Source organism: Gymnogyps californianus, chromosome 19, assembly GCF_018139145.2.
Source record: "Gymnogyps californianus isolate 813 chromosome 19, ASM1813914v2, whole genome shotgun sequence".
Taxonomy (NCBI): domain Eukaryota; kingdom Metazoa; phylum Chordata; class Aves; order Accipitriformes; family Cathartidae; genus Gymnogyps; species Gymnogyps californianus.
The window spans coordinates 13,484,703-13,512,697 of record NC_059489.1 but is presented as its reverse complement, the minus strand read 5'-3'; the positions used below and the strand labels follow the sequence as shown (position 1 = coordinate 13,512,697).

The 27,995-nt window shown below is 43.4% G+C and overlaps 1 pseudogene; it reads right to left on the bottom strand.

The window, feature by feature from the left end:
• On the bottom strand, positions 1-27,995 carry LOC127023880 (myosin-3-like; annotated as a pseudogene).

Below are 27,995 nucleotides of genomic sequence, written 5' to 3'. Positions count from 1 at the left end.
TATTGACACTGGTACAGCAGCAGAGTGACAGAAAATGTTTGTGTTCATAAGCAAACGGAAGACTACTTCCTACCAGTGTAGCTCTAGCTACTGCAAATGCACACCTGGAAAGATACTTTGTGTAAGTTCTGGTTATCCCAGAGGAAGCTCATTTTTCAGTTCCTAACACCACCTGGAATGGAGAGGCTTTGTTTAGTCCACACATGTCAAGATGAGTCTTTTGGTCCCTAAAATCATCTGTCTCAATGCACCATCCAGCTAGGATGTGCAAGTGGAGCCCAGGTCAATGTAGCAGTGTCTGTAACCCTTAAGACCACACATCATCAAATGTCGTGCTGTCGGACTGATGGGTTGAAATGGAGAAACATATCTGTTGGCTTTTCTGAAGTGCTACTTTACTGTTGCAGTGCTTAAACAACCCGCACCCCTATCCTCTGGGAGAAGGAGTATCCCAGCATTTCCAAAAGTGAATGTAAAGCATGGGAGGGAGTAAAAGGATGTATTGATCCACTGGATCTATTAAAAGATTTCGGCATTACAATGCTTAAGCATTTTCAGGCCTCCCAGAGCAGAATCCAGAACTTGTGCCAGGTGCCCAGGCTTCATATATACTGCACAGTATCAGGCACCTCAAAGCAGGATCTAAAACTGTAGCATATTGCAGAGAGACTTGCCCATAGTCAGTATGTTCAACCTGCCTTTACCTGGGGCTACCCAATAGGAGATGTCTGAAATCTTGCCCTTGTTTGGGCTTTCAATGAGAGATTCAGCATTCCCCCTATAAGGTAATCTCATGTCCAGAGACTTTGCTCAGGAACGTAGACTCAGCCTTCTAAGTGCTTCCCCTGGGGTCTTGGCAAGATACCCTGACAAACACTGAGGAGTCAAAGCCTTTTACTGGAGCATGGCATTAAGTGACTCACTGAAAGGTGCACACCAGCCTCTGGCAGAACCAACATTGTCTATTGAGTTTCAGGCCAGAGCCTTCAGGAGAAAGCATTTTCTCCATAGCATCTCTTCTAGAGTTAAAATGCTATATGAGGATGCTGTGGGTAAGCAGAAGGCAGCCTGGAGCCAAGGTTCTCCACTTCCTGGATACATGTTCTAGGCACTAGTAATTTTTTCCAAAATGTGGACGGAGGGTATTTTACCTCCAACCACAAACTGAGCTAGACTAGTGCAGTCAAAAGGTGTTACACCTGCTCAGATCACACCAGGAAAAATAGGCTCTAGATCTTGTACCAAACAGTCTTGGGCTGGAGATAGACAACTGCCTAGGAAGTTCAGCTAAGGACACAGTGCTGTTGCATATTTCTCAATCAGAACGTTAATTCTGCCTAAGGGTCACAGGAAGGTTGTTTTAGGAACGTTCAGAGTTAGGTTGGCTGTCATTACTTTCACTTTATGAGGCAGTTTCTTAAATCTGAAACTAATGTGATGAAACTAGCCAGAAGGCTCATGCTTGGCACGAGAGCCTGAAATGCCAGAGTCATAGAATCATAGTATCACAGTATGGTTTGAGCCGGAAGGGACCTTCAAAGATCACCTAGTCCAAAACCCCTGCCATGGACAGGGACATCTTTCACTAGATCAGGTTGCCCAAAGCCCCATCCAACCTGAGCTTGATCACTTCCAATGATGGGGTATCCACAACTTCTCTGGGCAACCTGTTCCTGTGTCTCACCACCCTCATGGTAAAATATTTCTTCCTTGTGTCCAACCTAAATCTACCCTCTTTCAGTTTAAAACTATTGCCTCTTGTCCTGTAACTACAGGCCCTAGTAAAAAGTCTTTCTCTGTCTTTCGTATAAGCCCCCTTTATACATTGAAAGGCCAGGATAAGGTCTCCTTGGAGCCTTCTCTTCTCCAGGCTGAACAAGCCCAACCCTCTCAGCCTTTCTTCAAAGTCCCTTCCTTCCAGAACTGTCCTTTCCGAATGATGGCTATACCCACTGGCAAGGCACAAATTTACTGCTTGACTTGCTTGAGCAAACAGTACAAACTGCACACCTGCCTCCTGAATAAAGGCTTACCTTTGTAGAAGGGACTTCTCGGGTTTTAGCTCTGAGCTTGTTTACTTGACTCTCAGCAATATCTGCTCTTTCCTCAGCCTCTTCTAGCTTATGCAGTGTTTTTCTGAATTTGGAGAGATTATTATTGGCTTGTTCATCCTGAAATGGCAAAACAAAAGGAACTAAAAACCATCTGGCAACATGCTGGGGCACAGAGCCAACTTTTAAACTGACAGTCCTAGAAAATGGTAAATAAGTATTTGCTTCAGTTTAGTGACTCACAGCTTCCTCAGCTTGTCTTTTGTAGGATTTGATTTTCATCTGCAGTTTATCTATCAGATTTTGTAACCTCATCGTGTTCTTCCTGTGTTCTTCATTCTGTGGAAAGGGAATGTGCACTTATACGTCCTTGGGAAATGTATCAGGATAATTGCTTTCCATTTATACCCACCTGGAAAGTAAGCTCTTTGACATGCCGTTCATATTTGCGGATGTTTTTCATAGCCTCTGCGGATTGTTTATGTTCTTCTTCCAGCTCAGCTTCTAACTCTCGGATCTGGTGAATTAATCAACAGTTGACTTGAGCCCTCACACAGGACTCGGAGAAGAAAGGTATCTTTGACATCCATGTTCAGTGCTGGTACCCACCCTGGCCTCCATCTTCAAGAGTTGTTTCTTGCCTCCCTTCAGAGCCAACTGCTCGGCCTCATCCAGACGGTGCTGCAGGTCCTTCACCGTCTGGTCCAGGTTCTTCTTCATCCTCTCCAGGTGGGCACTGGTGTCCTGCTCCTTCTTCAGCTCTTCTGCCATCATGGCCGCCTTGGAAGGGAGATGACACAAGAAACTGGAAGAATGTGAAAGAACAGTGCATGCTGTGTACCATCTGAGGATTTATTCCTGGTTCCTGCTGACCATTCCTGCCACCGCATTTCCTGCTTCATTTTTTTCTATGATATGGTAGTGGCAGAAACACGACAGGAAATAGTAGGAAAAAGGATGGGAAAAAATCTGCCTTGCTGCACACGCGGAGCTTGGAACAACAGAAAGGGTAAATGCTCTGTAAATCTCACTGTATGGTCATTACTGTGACCTTCATTGACACTGTGCCGGTTTCAGCTGGGATAGAGTTAATTTTCTTCATAGTAGCTAGTGTGGGGCTATGTTTTAGATTTGTGCTGAAAACAGTGTTAATAATGCAGGGATGTTATTGTCACTGCTGAGCAGTGCTTACACAGAGTCAAGGCCTTTTCTGCTTCTCACACCACCCCACCAGTGAGTAGGCTGGGGGTGCATGAGAAGTTGGGAGGGGACACAGCTGGGACAGCTGACCCCAACTGACCAGAGGGATATTCCATACCATATGACATCATGCTCAGCATATAAAGCTGGGGGAAGAAGAAGGAAGGGGGGGGGCATTCGGAGTGATGGCGTTTGTCTTCCCAAGTCACCGCTACGCGTGATGGAGCCCTGCTTTCCTGGAGATGGCTGAACACCTGCCTGCCGATGGGACGTGGTGAATGAATTCCTTATTTTGCTTTGCTTGTGTGCACGGCTTTTGCTTTACCTATTAAACTGTCTTTATCTCAATCCATGAGTTTTCTGACTTTTACTCTTCTGATTCTCCTCCCCATCCTATCGGGGGGGAGTGAGCGAGCAGCTGGCTGGGGCTTAGTTGCCGGCTGGGGTTAAACCACCACAGTCCTTTTTCCTGCCGCCGCCCGGGGGCCAGGACAAGGTGCCCGTGAACCTGCTGCCGCCCGCTCACCGAGCACATTTTGGTGAAATATTGAGTGACATTACTTACAAATAATGTAAAATTCAAAAAATTGCTTTGGCAGCAAAATAACTGAAAAAGTCTAAATTGAAAAATGTGAGAATAAAATAATGGCATTAAAGTTTTATATATATATATGTGTGTGTGTGTGTGTATAATTCATTGTAATGCTCTATTTCTGTTTTATTCAAACAGAATACGAACGATCTAATTTTTTTTCATTTTCATGAGCAAGTGGAGTTTTCCTTCTATTTTAACTCCAAATAATGTTTTTAAGTGTTAAGATTTTATTTTGATCCTATGCATCAAAAATCATCAGCAGGTTGAATCCCATGATACACCAGCCCTATTGCCTGGCTGAGCTTCATTAGCCTTGCACAGGAGGATATAACACCAATTTTGAATGGAAATTCACAATTCTCATTTGAAAATTCTTAAACAGGATTTTGAAAAGATAAATATTTAAATACTTTAGACACTTTACTGGTTTCAGTACTGCTGGATTTTTTTGTGGTTTACATTTTCATGCAGCACTGGAGAAAGTTATTTGTTTTAGACTGACTAAATGTGGGTTTAGTTCATTATGATGACAACAGCCCCAGTAACTCATCTGTCTGCAGGACACGTTCCCTGTTGCTCTAATCCTCCTCTGACACGTAGCCTCTTCAACCAGGCCCACAGACTGGTTCTTTGTCCAACTTGTGACAAGAGTATTTACATGAACTCCCAGGAGCAATGCCATTGGGAAGCCCTGAAAATTCAAAGAGAAAAAACCCAGTAACATCCTCACATCTGTGATTGCCTTCTTTGCTCTTTCTTCAGCATTTTTTGCTTCATTAGTAATATCTTCCATCTCAGTTTGGATTTGTGCCATATCAGTTTCAAGCTTCTTCTTTGTGTTAAAAAGGCTGGTGTTCTATGAAGGAGAAAAAGAGAGGCTTTGAGTGTCTTTCTTTAGCCTTTTACACACAGAGACCATGAATTACTATTTGTTCTTACTCTGTGAATCTCTGGGCCCAAAAATATGTCTGTCTTAGCAAAGCAAACTACCTGGGTATGGAGGAGCTGCACACGTTCAGTGGCATCCAGAAGCTCCTGCTCAGCCACTTTCCTCGACCGCTCCGTCTGCTCCAGGGCTGCCCGCAGCTCCTCAACTTCAGCCTGCAACAGGTTTGCTCTGCGCTCCACCATGGCCACCTGCTCCTTCAGGTCCTCCTGTGTCCTGAGAGCATCGTCCAAGTGCAGCTGCATGTCCTAAATATGAAAAGCCAATTTTGTCCTAATGAATTTCTCAGATACTGTGCTTAAAAATAAATCAACTAGAAAGGTAAACCAAGACCTTGAGAACTCCCTGGACGCTGTGCAGGTTTTTCTGTGCATCGGCAGCCTGGCGGTTGGCATGGCTCAGCTGGACCTCCATTTCATTCAGGTCTCCTTCCATCTTCTTCTTCAGCCTTAAGGATTCACTTCTGCTCCTGGTCTCAGCATCCAAAACAGCCTGCATGGTCTCCACAGTCCTTTGATGGTTCTTTTTTAACTGGCTGATCTCCTCATCTTTCTCAGCAATCTTTCTGTTGATTTCTGATTTAATCTGAGTCAGTTCTTGGTTGACACCAAGGATTTTGACCTCTTCATGCTCAAGAGCTGCCTTTAAAAGAAAAAGGGAAAAACAAACACAAAAGTAACATTTCAGAGAACATAATCATTGTGATGTTACTCAGTGACTTCACACAAACTCCTAAAGTTTGTGGCAATCAACCTTGCACACAGCCACTGCCCAGGAGAGAGAACAGAAAGCTGTTCAGACTGCTCTCTACTTTTTCCAGGAATATTTAAACTAACTCACCTCTGCCTCCTCCAGAGCTAACCGCAGCTCAGATTTTTCTACTTCAGCTTGCTTTTTGGCTTTCTCAAGGTCTCTGATGATTTTGCCATTTTCAGTAATTTGTTCAGTCAGATCAGCTATTTCCTCTGTGAGATAAGAATGACATCAGCCTGTGGTAGCCAGAGAAACTGAACTCTATGCTTTGTGACTGTGTTCAACACCTCTTTTGTATACCTGCATATATACAGAAGTGTACACATACGTACGTGTGTACACAGTTGTATAAGTGTATATATATGTATGTACAGATAAAAACAGATACAGCCAACTCATGCAGGACGACATAAACACAGGGGCATTGGTGTGGTTTCATAGCCCTCCTTACAGAAAGCTTGGAATATACCTGCATGTGTTTATGTCTCTGGATAGGCCATCAGGGTAACACTACAGGTCTTGTCATTATATGTTCACAGTGCATCTGTAAAATTCACTTTCACAAGCTGTACAGCCTCTTGAGGGCACCATCTTTATCTGGGAGTGGCACCTAAATGCCCTTGATCTTACATCTCTGCAGCGGATAATGGAGAGCCAGGACATTTGCTTTATTAGCTTAGTCACTTTACAAACTTGCTCGACAACTTTTGGCGAGACATTTATATTCTCCATTAAAATGGAGAGTCCTGTAACTTAGTGTACCTCTTGCAGACATGAGTATGCTTGTAGAGCATGCCTTGTTGCAGTAGGACTGTGAACAGCTAATGGGAAACCAGAGCCAAAACACTTACGCTTGAGAGTCTTGTTTTCCCGTTTGATTGTTTCAAGCTGATCTAAGGTTTCCTCATAGGCATTTTTCACTTTGAAAAGCTCTGTGTTCTGCGAGCGCGATTCTTTAGAGAGAGCTTCCCGCTCCAGCTGGCTCTCCTCATACTTTCCCTTCCATTCTGCCACGACCTGAAAGACATCATGTTTCATTTCCTGCTAACACTGAAAATGTTATTTAATTTGTGGCTATTTTCTGTAGTAGATAAATACCGTGGCCTCTGAAAACAGGACAAATTCCTATTGCCATGCTTTAGAGGAGCTTATAACTGTGAGACTCAACTTGATTTCAGTGTTGACTTAAGTAGGGAATATTAGTTTGGCCTTCTAGGAAGGCTAAACTTAAAAGATACTGTGCTCACTTATCACCTTATCAAAGTTCTGCTGTTTCTTGTCAAGGGCAGCTGCCAATGTGTTTGCTCTCTCTATGTCCACTGTCAGATCCTCCACCTCCCCCTGCAATTTCAACTTCATCTTCTCCAAGGAGGCACACTTTGAATTCACAGTCTCTGCCTGCTGCCCTGCTTCCTGGAGACGCTGAGAGAGTTTTTTCCTTAAGAAATATAAATAAAACAAGCACATGATTCAAAAAATGAGTGTATTACGTACCTAATTTAATTAGTACAATATCAGAAGTCATTTTTTTCATTAAGTGTATATGCAAACCCCAATAAAATAATTTAGGTCAGGCTACTAAAAGTAGGTTTATGTTCTGCACAATATACATAACATCTGGACAGTTCATATCATCTATCACATACTTGGCCTCCTCCAGCTCCTCCGTGCGCTGAATAGCATCCATCTCATATTTAGTTCTCCACTGGGCCACTTCGCTGTTGGCCTTGGACAGGCACGCTGCAGCTCACTCTTGGCTTCCTGCTCCTCCTCATATTGTTCCCGGAGCAAGTCACAGTCATGGCGAGCAGACTGCAAGGCGTGGGCCAGGGCATTCTTGGCCTAAAAATTACCCATAATATCACGTATTTATGTTAGCTGTGACCAGCAGGTGACCCCATGACCTTGCACATTAAAAATATGGTCACTGCAGCTTGGGCAGCAGACAAAGAGCCAGAGGTTTGTAAGTGTTCAGGCAGCTATCTTCAGCTGCCACCAACTATTCTCAGCTCTACCACTAGAAAAGACCAAGAGTGATGCTTTCACCTTGGCATGTGCTGTAGCTTTTCTTCCCTGGGACTAGAGAAGCAAAAGAAATCACATAGGCCATGGCTTTAAAGTTAAAAAACATGTGAAAAAATTCACCAAAAGTGAAACCACTTTTAATGTGTCAGAGACCTCCTTAGCAAAGCACTTAAAGACAGTGCTCACTGTACCCATCCTGCCCAGTAGTAATTTTGTTGTGTTAGACTGTAGGCAACAATACTCACAAACTTCCAAAAGTCTTTTTAAATGAACTGAGGCCCTGATACATTTTGAAGCCTTAGCATGTGCTCAGTAGTTAGCACTACCTTGATCTCTTCCTCTAGCTGCCTTTTAAGTTGTTCTATTTGCTGTGTAATTGCCTGCTTGCTTCTGGACAGTTGCAATGTTATGGTTTCTTTCTCTTCGAGTTGACGGCTTAGTTCACCTGTGACAAGAGAAGACAAGTTTCCAGTACTGTCCAGATTAAGCATCCTGAAAACGTTCATATATAAATAATAATCAGTAACAGACAAGTGGAATCACACAATGTTGTTTATCTTATCAGTTGTTACCTTTATGTATATACTTTTACCATTCTTATTTTACCGTTCTCGTATATTTTTTTGGTATGTCACCTTTACTCTTAGAGTAATGCAAGGTTTAGTAATGAAATTATGAGATAGAAAAGTGCTGGAGGAGACTTATATCTATCTCCTTCAACGTTACTCCTATTCTACTTTAATCATGAGTTTTACTGTTCTTTCAGACTTCCACATACACATGCTTAACCCACAATTCTCTCAGCTTTAACTACTTAAGTGCATAGCACTTAGTTTCTCTATGGTTTCAAACCCTCCTTTCTCTTTCCTTTCTTGTTTGTTATCCCTTCTGAATTTCTTCTATACTGACATCCTTTTTTAAAAGAACATTAGGGAAACTGGCAATCCTGTCTCTAGGTCTAGATGTTTCTCTTCAAGTTGTATCACTCTTTCTAGCTTCTTCTGTGTTTTCTTCCCATTCCATTTTACCATGTCTTATACTAAACACTTTAATACTCTCCACCGCTTTGCACACGTTTAGTCAATTTCTTCTGCTTTCCTACCCGTTATCAATGTTTGTTTGATCGCTCCTTTATTCATTCACTCTGGAAACTTCCTCTTCTCTGCTGTTCATCTGCTGGGTTACTGTAAGTCTCTGGTCCTGCTTGGCCCACATAGGGAACTTTCCCCTTTTTCCCTTTTCTTCCTTTTCTCCTAAAGCCGCTTCATAATACTTAGTAATATTCTGTACTATCTCCACAACTGATTCCAGGTAGGCTTCCCTACTTTTTTCCACACAGGCATTTGCAATATACAGCATGTGGTGTGTTTGGGCACCCAGTGCTACAAGGAACCTGATTCATTGTTGCTGCTGCCAGAGGACCAGAGCTACCTGTGCTCCCTCAGGACTGGGTGACTGGTAGATGGTATTTTGTCCTGCCCATATCTGAGCGACTCCCCATCGTCTCCCAACTTACGGATTAATGTTAGTGCTGCCAATGCCATTTTTGCCTTACCTATCTGTTGGGCAATTTGACTTAAGGCAGTCATCAAGGAGGCCATATAATGATCCCTTGGTGCATGATGTTTAACCTGGCTAAGAGCTGGTGTAGCACAAAGGCTAATCAGTTTACCTATTTCATTCCTACTTTATTAAATGTTTACAGCAGATTCTACAATTGCCAGAGTCCAACCCACAGTTGTACTTTCTTTCAGTGGCCCAAGATCTGCAGCTATCTGTCTTACATCCTCTGGTGTCATTTCTTTTAATCTAACAAGACTAGTTTGATCTGCAGTACCTCTCTGTCGTGGGATGGTGGCAGTAGTCATTGTATATGCTGCTATTACCACCTCATCTTCTGTTTTCCATTCATATGTATTTTCCCAATAAGTGTTTTCTCCTGACTCCCATTCTAATTCTCCATCACTTCCTGCAGATCAGCAGCTCTTTTTTGTTTTTGCATCCCGATCTGCTTTGTGCAAGCATCTAATCTTAGTTTCACATTTTTATGATCAGGTCTGTTTAGAGCTCTCCCTTCCTCTGGGTGAATCATTGCACAGTATATTTTAATCCTTCAAAATGCTTCTGTTGTTTTTCTTTCTTTTTCTAAATTCACCTGATTCTCTAATTCCAATTGTTTGGAATTTGTAATAAGGCAATTTCCAATTGCCTTATTACATTTTTGAGCCACGAGATGATATTCTTTTTCTAAAGACAAATTTGTTTTAGAAAATTTGCTTAATTGTTTCTTTTAAAACACAATTTTCATGTTGAAGCAGTATGATCTTACGCTGTCACACTGGCTCAACTGACACAAAATGCTTTAGCAGCTTCCCATAATTGCTCCTGTGATACGAAAGGTATATCCTGAAGTTTCACTTTATAAGCTTTACAATAACTGGAAAACATTTATTCTACATCACCCTCTGTCCTGTGGGCTGAAGTAACACCTCTCTCCTTTCTTGGAGAGGTGCCTATAGCCCATGTTGTCATCTCTAGAATTCTTGGGTCTTCTTGTAGCCCTCCAATATCGTCTTTTTCAGACTTTTCCTGAGCCATTTTAGATTTTTTTCTCAAGTTTTCAATTTCATTCTAAGATTCCCCTTGAGCACTATGCACAATGACATTACAACAAACTGGTCAGATTTATAGAATCATCTTGCAAGCATGATCACTTCAAAAAGATCACTCAGAAGAAAAGACGAAAGAATTTGGTTATGGTCTGTGTGTTCCCACATGACATTCTCCATCAAAAGGTGTTTTAAATTCCCTTTTCCCTGACAACGGATGGAGATGGGGCAGTCACAGATCACAACCAGTATTTATTTCAACACCTTTTATTAATTAAGTTGCTACAGTTATTAGCCTTGAGCTGTTATTATTAATGCCAGGCAATTGTGAACACGGCACATTCACTTATTTCTTCACAGCTCGCTCACACACACACATTCACCCATATCTCCCTAGTAGGAGCAACACCTGGAAGGCCAACTCCAGTTCTTTGCTCAGAAGCAGAAGGTCATACTGACGGGCCAGTGCTTGGTCAGAAAGACCCTCAGGGGCTCCTGTTTTCATTGGGTGGCATGTGTAATCCTGTAGTCTTTGCATACGGCAGCCACCACCCTCTTGGATGTGGTCCCACTTATACAACCCACTGTTGATGCTGGTGTTTGCCAGTGGCCTTGGGCTGATTTGGCAGGTCTTGGTGTTCTGAGTTTGGCAGTTCTTGTGAATTCATCAGGACCACTAGCCTCCAGAGATTACCAGATTTTGGGAGACTTTCACATGCTATGTCCTCTTTGGTCTGCTGTTTCCTTGTAACTATATCTCCATCCACATACAGATGTGCCTAATGGAGCTCGTTCACATAAATTCATATGAATTCACATAAAAAGGGCTTTCATAGCAGGTGTAGCCCTATGGCTCAGCTGCTAGAACAGTATATGTCAGCACTCCCTGATCTGCTATTGTGTAAAATCCCTAAAATTCAGAAGGTTAGTTTAAGCCAATTCAGTGGCATTTTAATTTGAGATGTCTGACCTTGCAGTCAACCAGACCAAGGAGCATTCACACTCATCACTGACGCTGTTCCAAATCTGCGTGGGAGCAGTAACAAGCTTCATGAGGGTAGCACACACACAGATACTGTACACACAGCGAACATGTGCATTCTTGGAGGAAAAAGTGCAGTTCTAACAGGTTGCTCAAATAATTTGGGACTGTCCCAAATTCCCAGTCTCCCTGCATGGAATCAGTGAGCTATGTCACATCATTCTGGGAATTATTTACCTAAGCAAATAATACTTGCAATTGGCATATGAACTTTCAAGGGTCACTCACGAACTCACTTCCTTTGATATATTTCTAATGTTGTCTGTGCCTGTACCAGTGAGTCTGGAAGTAGAATACGCACCTTGGGAACAATTAGGTCTCACTCATGGCACATGTCAGAGGGTCTCTCTGCTACTGAAGGGAAAAAATATCCCCTCAGCAGATCTTGCGCCTTCCTTACCGGACTCTGTCTGGAGCTGGGCTTTTTGTATCACCATCTCATTCATATTTCTCTGGTTTTCCTCAAATCTGGCTTTCATATCTCTCATCTGGTCTTCCAGGGTGCGGTACATTTTTTCCAGATTAGCCTGAAAGAGAGTAAGAAAGTGGAATCTGAGTATGTGTGTTTGTATTGCATTAAATTCCCACCAGACAGAAATATTGCCAATTCAAGTATTTCACTTATAAAGAAACACCTTGGACTTAGTAATGGTCTCTGCACTACTGGCCAAGTCGTCAATCTCCATCTTCAGCTCACTCTTCTCCTTCTCCAGCTTCTGCTTCACTCGTTGCAGGTTGTCGATCTGCTCCCCAAGCTCAGCTGTGCTGTCCGCATGCTTCTTCCGCAGGGCGGCAGCCATGGCTTCGTGCTGCAGCGTGGCCTCTTCGAGGTCACGGCGCATCTTCTGAAATTCTGCCTCGCGCTTCTTGTTAAGTTCGGTTTGAGCAGTGGTGGCTCCTCCAGCCTCTTCAAGTCTTTCACTGATTTCCTCAAGTTCATTAGCCAGCTCATCACAATGCTTCTCTGCTTTTGCCCGCATCGCTTTCTCACTCATAGTCTCCTCTTCCAGCTCTGCAACATGGGCCTATATAATGAGGAAACAGCACATCAGGAATTAATAAGGGAACAGATAATTCAATGCTTAGGTTAATGCATAATTGTCATAGTAGAATACCAAGCCCATTGTTTTGGAGACTATAAGCAAAACAAAGTCCCTTTGAATTTTACTGTTTTGCCATCGTAGGCAAACGCTTACCAACAGGAAAGACCTATGGATCAACTCATGTTGACTTTAGATGACAGCTTTCTGTTGTGTGGAGAAAATTATTACAACGTATCAAGGTAATTACTGTGACTAGGTCAGAGATTTTATCAGTTACCAACTGTGGACAAGCATTACTCGTGCTACTACAGTTTGAACAAGCGAACAGTAATGATGAAGTAGTTACATGAAGTTACTTGCCTGCAATTCTCTGATCATCTTCTGCAATCGAATACCTGAATTCTGCTGTTCCTCAATTTTATTTTGCATCTGGTTAAATTCAAAGTCTTTCCTGTGAAGGAAAAGTTCTTTTAATAAAAAGAAAATATGTCCAGTTAAAAACAAATAGTAAATTTATCACCAATTTTTTTCCTCATACTTCCTTAATTTTTCATCTAAATGTTGTTTATCATTCTCCAGATCCACTATGGTTTCCTGGGCAAGTTTCAAGTCTCCCTCAAGCTTTCTTTTTGCTCGTTCAAGATCCATACAAACTTTTCTTTCCTGTTCTAAAGATCCTTCAACCTGTAACATAAACATATATAAAGATGACTGACAGAACAACTGAAGAATCTGCCCCTTCTCCTTGTGTTGAACACACTCACATGGTTCACTTGTTGCTCCAGCTTGATCTTGGCTTTGGTGAGGGTATTTACTTTGTCTTCCTCAATTTGGAGGTCATCCAGTGCCTGCTGGTGGGCTTCTTGCAGGGCCTTCTTCTCCTTGACTAACTTCACAACAGTCTCATCCAAACCTGTCATTTCTTCAGTTAGGTTTTTAATCTGTTGTAAGGCAAAAACCTTGAAGGTCACTAGTAATTTTGGCTTTTATATAGGCGAGTGATCACACAAAGGCGATAAACTCTTTGCTAGACTACCAAAGAGACTTAATTAGTTGCATTATATGGTCAAACTATACAATCTCTCTGCTTATATATCAACCCTTCTGAAGTCACAAAGCAATTCTGAACTTTCATTTTAATGCATTTTTGTACGCTTATGGATTGGTTTTCCTGCACAATAGTGGTGACCAAATTTAACACCGGGCCCACAGATTTCCTTATACAACATCGTATTATTGTTCAAGTTGACTGCACCTTTACATCCTATATATAGACAGAGCAACTATTATTAAACATGCAAATAGCAGAAATAAAAAGTACCTTGTTTTCTATGGCATGCTTTTCCTTTTCAGCCTTGGCCAATGTTAACTCAAGGTCATCAATATCTTTCTTCATCTCAGAGCATTCATCCTCCAGTTTCCTCTTTCTGGCTGCCAGATCAGCATTTATCTCCTCTTCGTCCTCCAGTTTTTCCATTAGCTCCTTTATTCTTGCTTCCAGCTGAAATTTTGCTTTGATCAGCTGGTCACATCTTTCTTCAGCATCAGCCAAATTTTCACTTTCCTTTTTATAGAAAACAGAAATGTGTTTCACTGTCACACATTGGAACTGACACTTGCAGAAATCATCTGCTCGTTACGCAATTGGAACATGAAATAACAGAATTTCCATTCATCCCTCTCCTGAACACTCAGACAAAACTGATGTAATCTGAGGAGCCAAAAATGGTTTTAAATTACGTACAGTCTGTACTTGCAGCTGCAGGTCCTTTTTCTCTTGCACCAGAGTCACCATTTTTTCTTCCAGTTCTTTCCTCTTGGTTTCTGATTTAGACAGTTCTTCTTTTGTTCTCTCAAAGTTTTCCTTCATCGTGGCCATTTCTTTCTCAGTTTCCACACTTTTTAAGAGGGGTTTTAACTTGAAGTACAACTTCATCCAAGGCCAGTGTTTGACGTTCATGAACGCACGGATGTTGTACTGGATGCAGAAGATGGACTCCCTGAAATCAAAGCGATCCATCAGGACTGTGAAAAAAGCACATCTTTGAGAAACCAGACCTCACAGAAGACACACACCTTCGGTCTAACATTCTTTTCAATTCAAGTCTCCTGAGGTATCCCCTGCATAAAGCCTGTGTCTGCGTGATCAGTTGTCCTAAGCAATCATCTCGCATCTCTTCCAGGACACCTAGCAAGCCTGCCTTGAAGAACACCTGCAATCAAACAGAGATCAGTCATTGCTGGGCTTATATTTTAATGCAATGAACGATTTCTCATCGCGTGGAAAAATTAAATGTTTACCTTAGTGCGTCCAAATTTGTACTGAGTATGATCTATCTCAATGGAAGACAGCAACTTTTCACACGCCTTCTTGCTATCAATAAACTGTCCTTCTGGAATGACACCAGCATTCAGAAGGCGGTATCTGACAAAATAAAGGAAAAAAGCTTAATGGTCCGTATCATTTCAGTGCACAGGATGCCACAAGAACAGCTGTCACTTTGAAGATACAGAGGAAGGCTGAGTCCGACTCACACCTCCAGCCTTAAATAGCAAACCAGTAAGAAGCAGGTCAGTTCAGTAGGTTCCCAGCATGTGTTACAGCCCTCCTGAGACTGAGGGCATAGATGATCTGTTCTCTGGACGTGAGAGACTCTGCTCATCTGTGTCACAGTCATTTACACTAATCTAGGGGGCCAGCTCACTGGGTTAGCTGTAAATGAAAAAAATTAATGGATTTGAAGAATAGAGGAACTGCTGCAATTATCTAATCTGACCTCCTGTATAACACAGGCACACGGTCCTCCCAGTGCCTTGTTCATCCAGCCCCATTCTTGAGATTAATCTAGTGCTTTCTTTTTTTAAAAAGAAATCTCAATCTTATTTGAAGCCTTCAAACCTTGAGAGTGTCCCAGGTAAGCTATTCACCTTCACTGTGGGAAAGGTATACTTCACTTCTACCTTGACAACATCCTTTTTCAGGTCCCACCCTTGGACTCTTGCTTTAAGTCTGTCTTTTAGATGACAGTTTCCTGCATATTCAGAAATCTTTACACCGGTAGGTTCTCTACACCACAAACAAATCATCTGTTAACATACAGTTTCATGAGTTAAACAGCCTGATTTAAATCTCTCACTGCACTTGAGTTCACATTTATCCTGTAGCTCTTTTCTGAACCATATCCAGCTTCTCACATTCCTTCTGAAGTATGTAAACCAGAATTAGACCAGTATGTAAACCAGTATCTAGCAATGGACTTCCTAATCCTACGCTGAGAGATTATTCCACCCCCTATTCTTTTCAGCATGCCTGTTTACACATACACAAACCTGCCCACCCACATCACTGCCTTGGGAAGTCTTCTTCAGTTAGTGCCCAAAATGCCACTTCTACCATTTTCAATGTCCCTGGTCTCCAGGATACCCTGTTCAGTGCTGTAAGTGTGGTGTATTTACTTTGTTCTTACAGATCTGACCCTACATTTGCCTTTGTTCAAATACAACAAGCAGATGACCCCCACTGGGTTGCCCTAAATTTAGCAACCCTTTATAAATGTCTTATTTGCATGGCAGTTCCTGAGTTAAAATTGTTTGGTTGTGGGGTATTTTTATCTATAAATTAATGTAGCTAAGGTGCTGTAGAAATAGCGTGTAGAAATGTTAGCCTCGTACAAAATGAGAGTGCCATGTGGAACTAATTTAGATGTCCTGCTGAAGTCTGTTTTGTTAACGTAGCTACATTTGCCAGGCAAGCTTCTAATTTCATCAAAAAAGTGGCATCAGGTTTAACACAATTTCGTTTCAGTAAAATCATTCTAGTTCGAATTATTTAAACAACATTCTTCAAACTTCTACTAGATAGTGGTTAAATACAGGATGTGGTACAGACCACCCGCCATATTTTTGCTGAAACATGTTTGTGTCAAATTTGAGAATTTAAGAAAAGAATACTCAAACATTCAGATGAACGTGAATGAAGTGAAAATAGGTTTTGGCATACAGTATTCAGGAAGGCATTTGCGTGGGCACTGCCCACACAGATCCTGCTATTAGATATGTCCTCATACTTTCCATAGTTGTTAAATATTAAAATAGTCTTTTCCTAAGAACTATATCATTGACTTGTTTAGCAAGACTCTTCTCTCAAATGAATTGGGCTCAATGCAAACACAAGAATGTTGTTACAGACCTTTGTTTAAAATCCCCATATAATATCTTGTTAGGAAATCCTTTCCTGCAGATTCGAATGCCTTCCAGAACACCATTACATCTCAGCTGGTGTAGAACAAGCTTGTGATCCATCAGGCCTATGACAGAGCAACATGGGGATATATTGATTTTTCTAGCATTAGTCAATTGGTCTTTCTGCCAATTTCTAATCTATGTTTTATGAATTACCTGGGGTCTTGGTTTCATTGGGAATGATACAACGCACAAAATGAGGATGAGTTGTTCGCAAGTTGGACATCAGCTTATTTAGATTTTCCTGTAAAAAAGAGATCATTTGCAATCTCTACATTACTTTCAGACATAATGCAAGTATTCTCAATATGATTAGACTCTGATGAAAAATAAATATTCAGAAGTTTTTCCTTACTCGTCTAGTGAATATTCTACAATCCTGTGTAGGCATCAGCAAAGTAAATAGCTACTGACAGTGGATACAATTGATAAACCTTTCTCCTGTCTTAAAAGAAAATGTGTCCTTAGTGGTTAGAAGCTAATCACAAGAGCTATTAAACAGGACGAGGATGGAAAGAAATGAATGATATTCTGGGATACCAAGAGTGGTCTTTCTTGATCAAATGAACTTTTGATGAAATGAATGAATGGGTTGATTTGTTGTTTTTATTACTTAGATATATTAGTCATGTATATTTAAAAGATAATTGAGCCACAAAATCAATGTTTGTCTATGACATCAGAAGTCATCTGCTCTGCAGGATAGTTTTTGTCAGCATTGCATTTCTTGAATCATCTCATGCAATAACGACGTACTCTGAGTATGGCCCACATCACAGCTGGGTGGATGCTGCACTCCTCATCCTGCCAGGAAGGGCTGAGCCTATTCCCGGCCCCAGGATATAGAAGTGTCACAGCAGCATCAAGGGGCTGCAACATGTAATTTGTGTTGCCCACACTGACTGCAAGGCACTGGTTGCCACACAACGCCCTGTACTCAGAGACACACATCCTGGAAGAAGCCAATTACAGCCAAATAAGGGAAGGATGCTGTTAGCACTAAAGGTCAAAGCCAAGACAGCCTTTGGGCTGTCTTGAAACTGTGCAACCTGATCAAAGCACATGACTTCTCCACCATCATCCCATTGGATCTCATCAGCAAAGCAGAATTCAAATTAACCTTTACTAGATCCCAAAGGTAACTTTCGACAGTATCGTATGCCAACAGAGAAAGTGGGAATGGTGAACTAGTGCAGACAGGTCTGACAGGACTGCCTTCTCGGCTTTTTCTGCAGCTGGCCCGTGCTGTGCCAGAGAACACACCTACCCGAAAGAGTACAGAGACAGTTTGGAAGGAAGAGCCCTTTTTCTTGGTTCCTTTCTTCTTAATACCACCACCTTCAGCTGGAAAATGAGATGACAGTCCAACTGAGGTACTGCTGTAGATCCCTTTGACAGCATTATAATTGTGCATCTAATACATAGAGCACAAATACTGACTCAACACTGATTCAAGTCAGGTGACAGCTACAGTTGGAAACACCAGACAGGAGACATAATCCTCTGATCTTACCTTCATCTATGGAAGCAAACGTGGCATAAAGATTGCATAAAATTTTCATAGATGATTTCTGATACAGCCCCACAACAGTTTCATTCAGGGGGTCTTTGTTCTTCTCCAGCCAGCCAGAGATGTTGTAGTCCACTGTACCAGCATAGTGCATCAGGGAGAAGTGGGCCTCAGCCTTGCCTTTGGCAGGCTTGGGCTTCTGGAAGTTGCTGGACTTGCCCAGATGCTGGTCGTAGAGCTTGTTCTTGAAAGAGGTGTCAGTTGCCTTGGGGAACATGCACTCCTCTTCCAGGATGGAGAAGATGCCCATAGGCTGAATAGAAAAAAGGTGTTTTCAAATAAGATGAATTCAAGTTATAATAATATGGAGTGAAAGAAATGCTAAAAATAAAGTACTGGAGGTATTTTATAGAGAATTAGCTTGGGAGGAGCAGGTAAGCAAGATTTTTTGTGAACAGCTGGCAAGATATTCAAAAGCACCAGATTTTCATAAATAGAGTTTTGAACTACCCAGACACTGGCTGGAAAACAAAGCAAGCCAAGCAAAAACTGTGCAGTAACTTCTCGGAATACAGTAGTGACTTCTTATCCAGAAGGAGCAACAAGCAAGCAGACAGGAGGCTTTCTAACATTCGAATGTAACCGAGAGGAAAACCTGAGGAGGAACAAATATGCAAAGACAGAAGACAGCTGGGGTAAATATGACCATGAAATGACAATTTATAATGATGCGGAAGAAAGAAAGACAGAACAGAGAAATAAAAGCAATGTCTTTTTAGAAGGCAGAATACATTTCCAGTCAGTGGATAATTAATCACAAGGGTTATGTTTAAAGGAAGGAAGAAGGTAAGGAGACCTGGAAGCTTCACAGAGAGATTGTATTGAAGGCACGCGGTGCAAACACTCTCAAGAACTCCTTCCAGATCTGATTTGTGTGATTGCACAAGCTGCGTAAGAAACTCACCTTCTCAATGAGCTCAATGCAGGCAGCCAGGTCCATCCCAAAGTCAATGAATGTCCATTCAATTCCTTCCTTCTTGTACTCCTCCTGCTCCAGCACGAACATGTGGTGGTTGAAGAACTGTTGCAGCTTCTCATTGGTGAAGTTGATGCACAGCTGCTCAAAGCTGTTGAACTAATATTTGAATAAATGTGTTAATATTGTTAAACTGACTCAAATCAATTTATTTCGCAGAGATGTCAAGGCAAGGTCAGCCAGACTATCCCTGAAGTCTACTTTGATAATAGTATAAAGGATATATCATGGGTGGTCCAGGCTTACAGAAAAGTTGTGCTGTGCAGCACATGGTTGATGTAGCCTGCATTGGCAATGTTTTTGGGTGACCCTAATGTCACTAAATACAGATTCTGTGGAGAGGGAGACAGCAGCTTCATGTCTATGCTTCTGCTGTTTCTTTTCTCTTACAAAACAGGTAATGGATCTACAAAGGCAGAAGCAGCTTCAGAGAGATTTGCCCTGTTCTTGAGGGCTTCATTGGAGTGAGGAGGAGGAAAGGTCAGAAAAGTCAAAACAAAAGGAAAAAAGTGTTTAAAGACAGCCAGAAGTCTGAGAGTGCTATGTAAAACCAAACCTCAAAAATCTCAAAGCCAGCAATGTCTAAGACCCCAATAAAGTGCTGTCTTGGCAGCTTTGTATCCAGTTGTTGGTTGATGCGCATCACCATCCACAAGAAGAGTTTTTCATAGACTGACTTGGAAATGGCATTCACTGCCTGGTGCACCTGCAGGGAGATGGTTCACACAGCTGTGTCAGGGCACCGCTCATGCATCACCAGAATAAAATGCCCTTCCACCATGCACAGATATGGTCAGCCCACAAAGTGCACTAATAGACCTTCACGGTCCTGACCATCCTCGGCTGTGACCTGCACCCACTCCTCTCCCTTAGGGAGAGGATGCTCCCTGACACTCACCTGATCCACTGTTTGGCCCTTCATGACATATTCATTTCCCACTTTCACCCGGGGATAGCACAAAGCTTTCAGCAAGTCTGCTGAGTTCAGGCCCATCAGGTATGCTGCTTTGTCAGCCTCTGTAAAACAAAACAAAAAAAAGCTGAAAGAATTTCTTCTTAGCTGGGACAGACAGAATGCATTGGAGCCAGCCAGAGCTCACTCTGAAACTTGGCAAACTGGTTGGCTTTAGCCTATCCACAAAGCTTGACCAACTTTCTCATTTAATTTTCCAAACAGCCTTGTAGGGCTGGTCCTCATGATTGAGTAGCTATGGCAGCCCCTACAGGTGTAGGAACCAGTGAGTGCATTGGTGATGGGACAACAGAGTGTTTTTCCCTTCGAGCCACTTCTCCACAATGTCAATCCAAGCCGAACAAGTCTGGATGTGTTACCAGAAACTGGCGAACACTACAGTAACGTGTCCCAGGCACAAGGTCCTTCAGCAGAGCCATCAGACATAAAGTGGATGCAGAAAGTGGCTCTACAGGAGGTAGTAAGTTGAAGGTTGAACCTCCTTTTTATGTTCATCGAGGAACAACTGCTTCTTTCCTGGAAGACTCCTTGCATTTCTAGTGAACAATGGTATGAAAACAGTTGGAAATACGTCTCTCCAAGCCATAAAGGTATTACCTTCGGTGCCATCCGGTTCTGCCTGTTCCTCACGTGGTTTCTGCTTGAACTTCATGTTCCCATAGTGCAGGATTGCCCCTGTCAGTCTGTAAATCCCCATTCTCTCATCGGGGCTGAAGCCCAAAATGCCAATGGCTGCCTGCACACCGGATAGATCAGCTGATTATAATGGTGGTGATGGTAAAAGTGATACTGTCTCTCCTTGCTAAATGTACTCACATCTGTGGTAACAAGCTCCTCCTGGTCATCAATGCTGGCCACAGAAATCTCCCCTTGGCTGATGAAGGGGTAGTCGTATGGGTTGGTTGTGACGAGGAGCATTTCTAAAAGGCAAACAGAGGAGTGAGAGCCAGATCCTGGCAGTGAAAATGGAACAATGGCTCAGCAAGGTTTCACAGGCTTTTTTTCATTTTGCATCCCCAAACTCTTGGTTTTCTATTAAGAGACAAGAAAGACAGAGTAAAGCCATTCATCTGTGTTCCACTGGATGAGCAGAAAGTCCCGGGCAGGTTCTCAGTTCTACCAGTTTAATATGCTGTGACCTGGGAGCTGAACTTTCAGCACTGGCAGACAAGGAACAAGGGCCATCCAAAGAAACAACTTTTAAGAAAGATACTTTTAGGTAAGACTCATACAAGCTTATCCTCATACATGACATATACTAATCCATCCTGAATGCCCCTTGCACCCACTGGAGCTGTGTGCTGGTGCACATAAGTAATACAAACATATGTGTTTTTCTCCATCTAATTGAGGCCAAAATTCACAACTCATTTTCAGTCCTGAATCCTATAGCAGAGTAAGAGAAGTGAAAGTGTGCAGATGTGCAGTGGGGTTGTGCAGCGTGCCAGAGAGGAAGCCCTCTATACATTGAAGATAAATCTGTCTGTGTCCTTGTACAGACATACAGTCCCCTGGCACACGTCAGTCTCTCTGGGAAAGGAAGAGGGAGGTGGTAAATGTCGCGAGGGCACATAGTGGGAGGATGGGGGTAGGAGCTCCACCTTGGGAAATGTTCTTTAGATAGTTGGGAGGGATGGGCAGAGTGGAGTGCGGATGAGTGCAGTAGCTGAGTGTGTGACAAAAGGGTTTGGGACAGACATGGGGCAGGGGTAGGGTATGCCATGGCAGCGGGAAGGGGGAAAAGGCTGGAGGGGCTATACTGGAAACAGGGAAGAACCTTTGCCCATATGACGAAGAGTTCAGATAGATGGTTTGTAGATCAGGATATCTGGTCATCCTGCACTCAGGGAATTTCTCACCTTTCTATTGAAGATTATTCACAGGATCTGGCCCATACAAGTTGGAATTTCCACACCAGCAAGAACAGCAAGGTGTGAGGCAGAGTAAATTAGCCACCCCTGCACCCCACCTGCACACAGTTTGCATTAGAACTTACCCAGGGAAGAGAAATTGGAGCTGGAGCAACCCCTAGTGCGACACCATTACACAGAGAGAAAAGGGCTGTGTACAGCTTTGGTAACCCAGTCATCGTCAACGCTGGAATGCGGATGACATAAACAAGCACATGATCAAAGCTTCAGTGCTTTGCACAGCCTGACGCACCTGCCGAAAGGGGAAGCTGGCTGCTTGTGACACGCGGTGCTAGGCCAGCAGGTGCCACTGGACCCTCCGTCACCGAGCTGGCAGGTTTAGGGAAAAGTTTCCCATATTTATTTTACTGTAAAATGTCACCAGGTGATGGCTGTCCTTACCAAGCAGTTCAGGCTTCTTATTGGAGAGGATCTGGTAGAAGATGTGGTAGCTTCTCTCAGCTTTCAGCTGGAAAGTGACTCTTGACTTTTCCAGCAAGTCTGTAATACGTACACACATATAAATTTTTCAAGCTCTTCTTTACTTTATAGTAAAGCAGTAAGCCCCCCTCATTTACTCACAGGTCTCAATGTCACCAGAGGCCAGTTTTCCAGACGTACCAAAATGAATACGAATGAATTTACCCTGGCAAGCAGACAAAAGGTAGTGGTCAGTGCAGCATTCTCAGGGTAACATGCCAGAGTGTTTTTCTCTCTTGAATCTCAGTGACAGCATCTCCAAATCGGTCTGAATTATCTTAGACATTCAAAGACAGATAAAGGGGAACAGTTTGTTGCAGCCCACATAGCTATGAGCATGTAACAGCTGTAAACACATCAGCATCTGACAAACAACCAAGAAATTCGTCAGTATTTCATTTCTCCCAGCCCAGTGGCTCCCACTTGCAAGTAACAAGCAGGGAAACAGGATTAGAAATGCAGGAGGGCAGAGAGAAACACGACGACTCACAAAGCGTGAGGAGTTGTCATTTCTCACAGTCTTGGCATTCCCAAAGGCTTCCAGCAGCGGGTTAGTGCTGATGATTTGATCCTCGAGCATACCCTGCGAGAATATTTGAATAATTACTGAAAAACACCATGGGCTATGTGGTAGGAAAAAGTGACTATATGGCGGCTTGCCTGATTGCATGTGCAACCACGTGCCCTTCATGTCAGCTGTACAGCGTTACTACAGCATCTCCTTGACTACAGCGCCAAGAACCAGCACTGTGTGTAAATGGTAAATAATGCATTTTTCTCTTATTCAGAATTTCTCCCATGGTCAGAGCTCTCATATCTCAGCCACAGGGACAGACTGGTCCGTGTGAAGAAACTGGAGCTTCTGATTCTTCCTGGACACCAATTCCCCAGACCTGGTTTCAGTCCAGGTGAAGCTACAGCTGGGTGGTGACAGCAGCAGCTCTGGTGGCTTGTATTTGTTGTGGTCCTAACTGCACATCAGCCCCTGGTCTTACTGCCTTTTGAGAGAGTGGCCGAAGCTAATAAAAGATATTTCGTGTTTTGAGGTAAATGTTTGTCACCAGTGCTGTCTGCAGCCACAAGTTGATAACATCCTGAACTGCCCCTCTGCCCAAGCCTTTCTTCCTCACACCTTCATCCAGGACTCCTTCTTCTTGGCTAGGTCCCCACTCGCTGCAATTGTTGCAAAGTACTGGATGACACGCTTCGTGTTCACAGTCTTCCCTGCACCAGATTCTCCGCTGTCGGAAGAAAGCACAGAGTGAAGAATTATCTGCCCACTTCTTGTTGGAGACAAAGTTCAAAGTGACAGATGTACTTACGTGATTAGGATAGACTGATTTTCACAATCTGTCAAAGGGAAAAATAACTGCAGTCAGAGAAGCTGTAGGGAAAAGTGCCGGTTCTCAGGTAACCCATGACCTAGTGTCCATCGAAGGGAAAGAAACAAAATCTCTGCAATCAAAACTGAAAAGATGCATGGTCTTTTTCTCCTCCTCTCTTCCTCTCCCTGTACTCCATTTTTTGTCTTCTCTCCGCCACCTTTGCTCCATCCTGCACTCTCTTCTTTGCTTCTGTCTTTACAATTCTTTACCTTTACTACTATTTAATACCGACAGGGCTTGATTCAATCTAAAACCATGTATTTTGGTGAAAACACTTCTTCCAGCTCTGTTCTGAACCTACCTGCTGTTGCTTGAAGCCATGTGCTGGTGTGCTGGCTAGGGACTTCCCAGATAGTGTGTCCTAGCCAACTGCAACTGCCCTTTGCAGTGGTTCCTGTTATGGTGCTTAGCTTAGTACTTAGACCAGAAATACAGATAAAGTGCAGTACAACAGCACAGCACTTCAAAAATAAAAAAAACCATTTCAGGAGACAGGGAAAACTGTCTGGAGCTGGTTTTGCATCATCTAGAGATAAAACAGGCACATCTAATTCTGCAGTACAATAGTTGGGAGCCCAAGCAGATAATCTGCAACATGACACAGAACAAGGAATTGGGGTAGCACACTGTAAGAGCTGGCAAAGGCAACTGATAAGGAATGGCATTTGGCAGAAGCAGTGTTTCTGACACAGTTTTTTTTCTGTGAGTCTGGTCAAAATAGAAAAGCTTACCAGTCAGCATGAACTGATAGGCGTTGTCAGAGATGGAGAAGATGTGTGGAGGGGCCTCCTGGCGCTTCTTGCCTCGGTAGGCCAACACCACCTCCGGGCTGTACACCGGCAGCCACTTGTAGGGGTTGACAGTGACGCAGAAGAGACCCGAGTAGGTCTGCAGGAAAAAAACAGAACAGAAGAGTCACTGAAGTCCATCTCCTGGCAGCTGGGTTTTCTCCTTTGCCATGAGAGGGAACTTACATAGATCATCCAGGAGCTGTAGCGGTCCTTGAGGTTGTAGAGGACAGCAGGTTCATGCAGGTGGGTCAACATGGCCACATCTTCAATTCTGTCAAACTTAGGTGGGTTCATGGCATACACATCATCAGGTTTGACAGCAATCGTCTATAATTCAGAAAGAAAGAGTTAACCTTGATTCAGCAACTCTCGGTGCTCCTTCCATGTGTACACACAGAGACACAAACACAGAGAAGTAATAACATCTGTAAAGCTGCTCTAATTCATATTTTTCTTTCTGTTTAACTGTGCAAAACAAGATATGGCTATTACAGGGCAGACACTGCTGCCAGCCAGGAACTCTACAACTCTGACAAATTTACAGGATATAAATTTACTGTCCTGGAATTGCTACAACCACACAGACAGGATTTGTGCTGGACCAGATCTTTCTGCACATTATTGCTGCTTATGAACTTCAGGTCGCTGCTGCTCATGGCTGTAATAGCCAGGGGCACAACTGCTGGCCGGTCTACCTTTCAGCCTCCAAGACTCACACTGCACAGGACAGGAGGGACAGGACACTAACAGCATAAGATTCATCGACAGCAAATCCTTCCTTGGAACAGATTTGTTCCACTCCTGCCTGTTGCCATTCCTAATTAAACAAGGGCTCTAGCTCTACCAAATAGCACCGTCTACTGGGCTCACATCGTGGGTGACCGTCCTGTCACATAGCCAGAGCCTACGGACACAGGGGGCGGGGAGGGGGGAGCGCAAACGTGCAGGAAAGCAGATGTACACAGATGGCAGCAGCTTATCTCAGCCACACTGAACCACGAAGGAGCTTGAAAATCCTGTTGTCATTTCTCCAGATGGCTTTTCCCATTGCTTTTATGCTGTAATTGCGGCTCCCATGGAATGGTCCAAGCTGACTAGTCCAATCCAAGGAGGAAACAGTGTTACTGCAATCATATTTGATTCAGAAAGATTGAACACCATTTCCAAGCTCAGGTCCTGACTACTGGAATGATCTTGGGCTTCTTTTGAGAAAGCAAGAATTACAGGCAGTTTTCAAAAGCAGCTTTGTGATATGTGTCCCTAAATACCTTTCTAAAGCATTCAAACACTTGAGCAATTAGGATTCACAGAAAGTCTCCATATAGAACAAGAGATCGCACATTAACTGCTACTCACAGGACATATCTGGGAGTCACTATAGAGGTTTCTAACATAATGTCAGTTCAGTGCTCAGAAGAGGGCAGGAAGCTCTAAAATATTAGGAATTATTAGAAAAGAAAGGGAGAAAAGAAGAGAGTGTTATGAAGGATATGTCTGTCAGTTCATTCACACCTTCATTACTGATCAAACCTCTTAGAAAGGACATAGTTGTACTAGAAATGCTCCAGAGAAGAGAAACAAAGATGGTCACAGGTATGAAACAGCTTTTCTATGAGGAGAGCATAACTTGATTGGGATATGGGGGTGAAAAGGAGACGCTTTTGAAGTCTGCAAAGTCAGGAATAGCAGAGAGAACCATGGCCATAGCAAGGAAGAATTATTCACTACTTCTCCTTGTGAAAAAATAAGCTGAAATTACCAGGCTGCATATTGCAGAGAAAAGGAAGCACTTTACACATACTCCAATTTTAAACTGTGGAAATCTTTCCCACAGGACACTACAGAGGCAAAAAGCTCAAATGGATATAAAAAAGCCAGCCCCCAGGAAAGCAGGTCCTTGTACACAGTAGCCTGCTGCAGCCTCTGCTTAGTCACATACCTGTGATTGCTGGAGGCTGGCGGTGAACCAATCAATGACTGACTTATTCTTTATTTGCTTTCTTAAAAATCTTGTAGCCCCTACTGCCAAGATGTTAGTTGAGGTGGTTCTTTGGGCTGCTGCAGCTATTCTTACAAAAGTTATCAGGACATGAGCTGCTAAGCCATTTCAGCGTTTTTGCAAGATTAACACCTTGGAGGCTCCTCTAGGAAACTGTTTGCAGCCAGTGACACTGATAATAATTTCACATGCAAAGGAGACTTTCAAAGTAGCTGGCTGCTCTGCCACCAGTAAAGGAAGGAATTTATCAGTGGATATGACAGTGTTAGATGAGAAAGAGTTAAAAGCAGCGGTTGAGGAACGCTAAGACTGGCAAGGCTACAACGCAACCTGTTTCAGAGCACTGCCTGATCTTTAAAGCCTAAACCAAGAATAATTATCCAATGGATACCTTCATCCCAGCATCCAGCGCAATACTTTCCTCTGGAGGCTGTGCTGGTCCCAGTCAGAGGGCAGAGCAGGGCAGGGCAGGGCAGATTTCTTGCCTGAGCTAGTCTAGTGCTTTCTGTGTTCCTTGCCCTCCCTAGCAGATGTCCTAGGGCCCTCAGCAGGGCAGGGAGGAGGGCCAGGAGGAATGCACTTACTCTGCCGTCTTCTGTCTCAACAGTTATCTTCCCATCCTGTGCAGCCTTGATCTTCCCTTTGGTGTACTCCACCTCAGGGTCAGCCACAAAGCAGTAGGTCTTGGCGTCAAATGGCTGGTTCTGGGCTTCTATTCTCTCCTTCTCCGATTTGCGCAGGTACGGTGCAGCCTCACCAAAAATCTCCATGCCAGCGTCTCTGCTCATGGCTGAAGCTGAAAGACAGACCCTGCTGTGGTGGTCCCCTCTGCGGTCCTTAGAATCGAGCAGAGTGGAGCTGAAAATCCACCAGCCCTCCCAAGCTGGCTGCTCCGAGAGCACCCTTCCCATCTCTCAGATGCGTGCCACAAGGTCTTGAGGCAGATACTTGCCTTTCAAAGCCGGAATGTACAAAAGCAACAAAGAAGAGCTGCCACCCTTCACAGCCCCCAGGAAAGGGGATCCATGCCCGAAGGAGAAGGAGGGCTCCCTGGGGAAGCGCGGCAAAGGGGAGGGATGTCTGAAGGATTCATGCAGTCCTTAGTAAGACTGACGCCCTGAGGCCTGTTTTTCTTCCAGTTCTCCATTTATGATTTCCCCCGCTCCCTTTTAACATGGAGCTTGTCCTAGTGCCCTGGTGGGCAGCTTAGCGGGCAGGAACGGACATGTGCCATGGCCTGTCAGAGCAGCTCGCTCAGGGAGAAGAACGGGGACCTGCCCACACTGAGCACAAGGGAAAAGCCAGCTCATGCCAGTCTGGGCAACCTATTAGTTTTCATGCCTTAAATTCTCACCTTAACAATCAGTCGACAGAAAGAAGGAACGAATGGGCTGACATCTCTGAT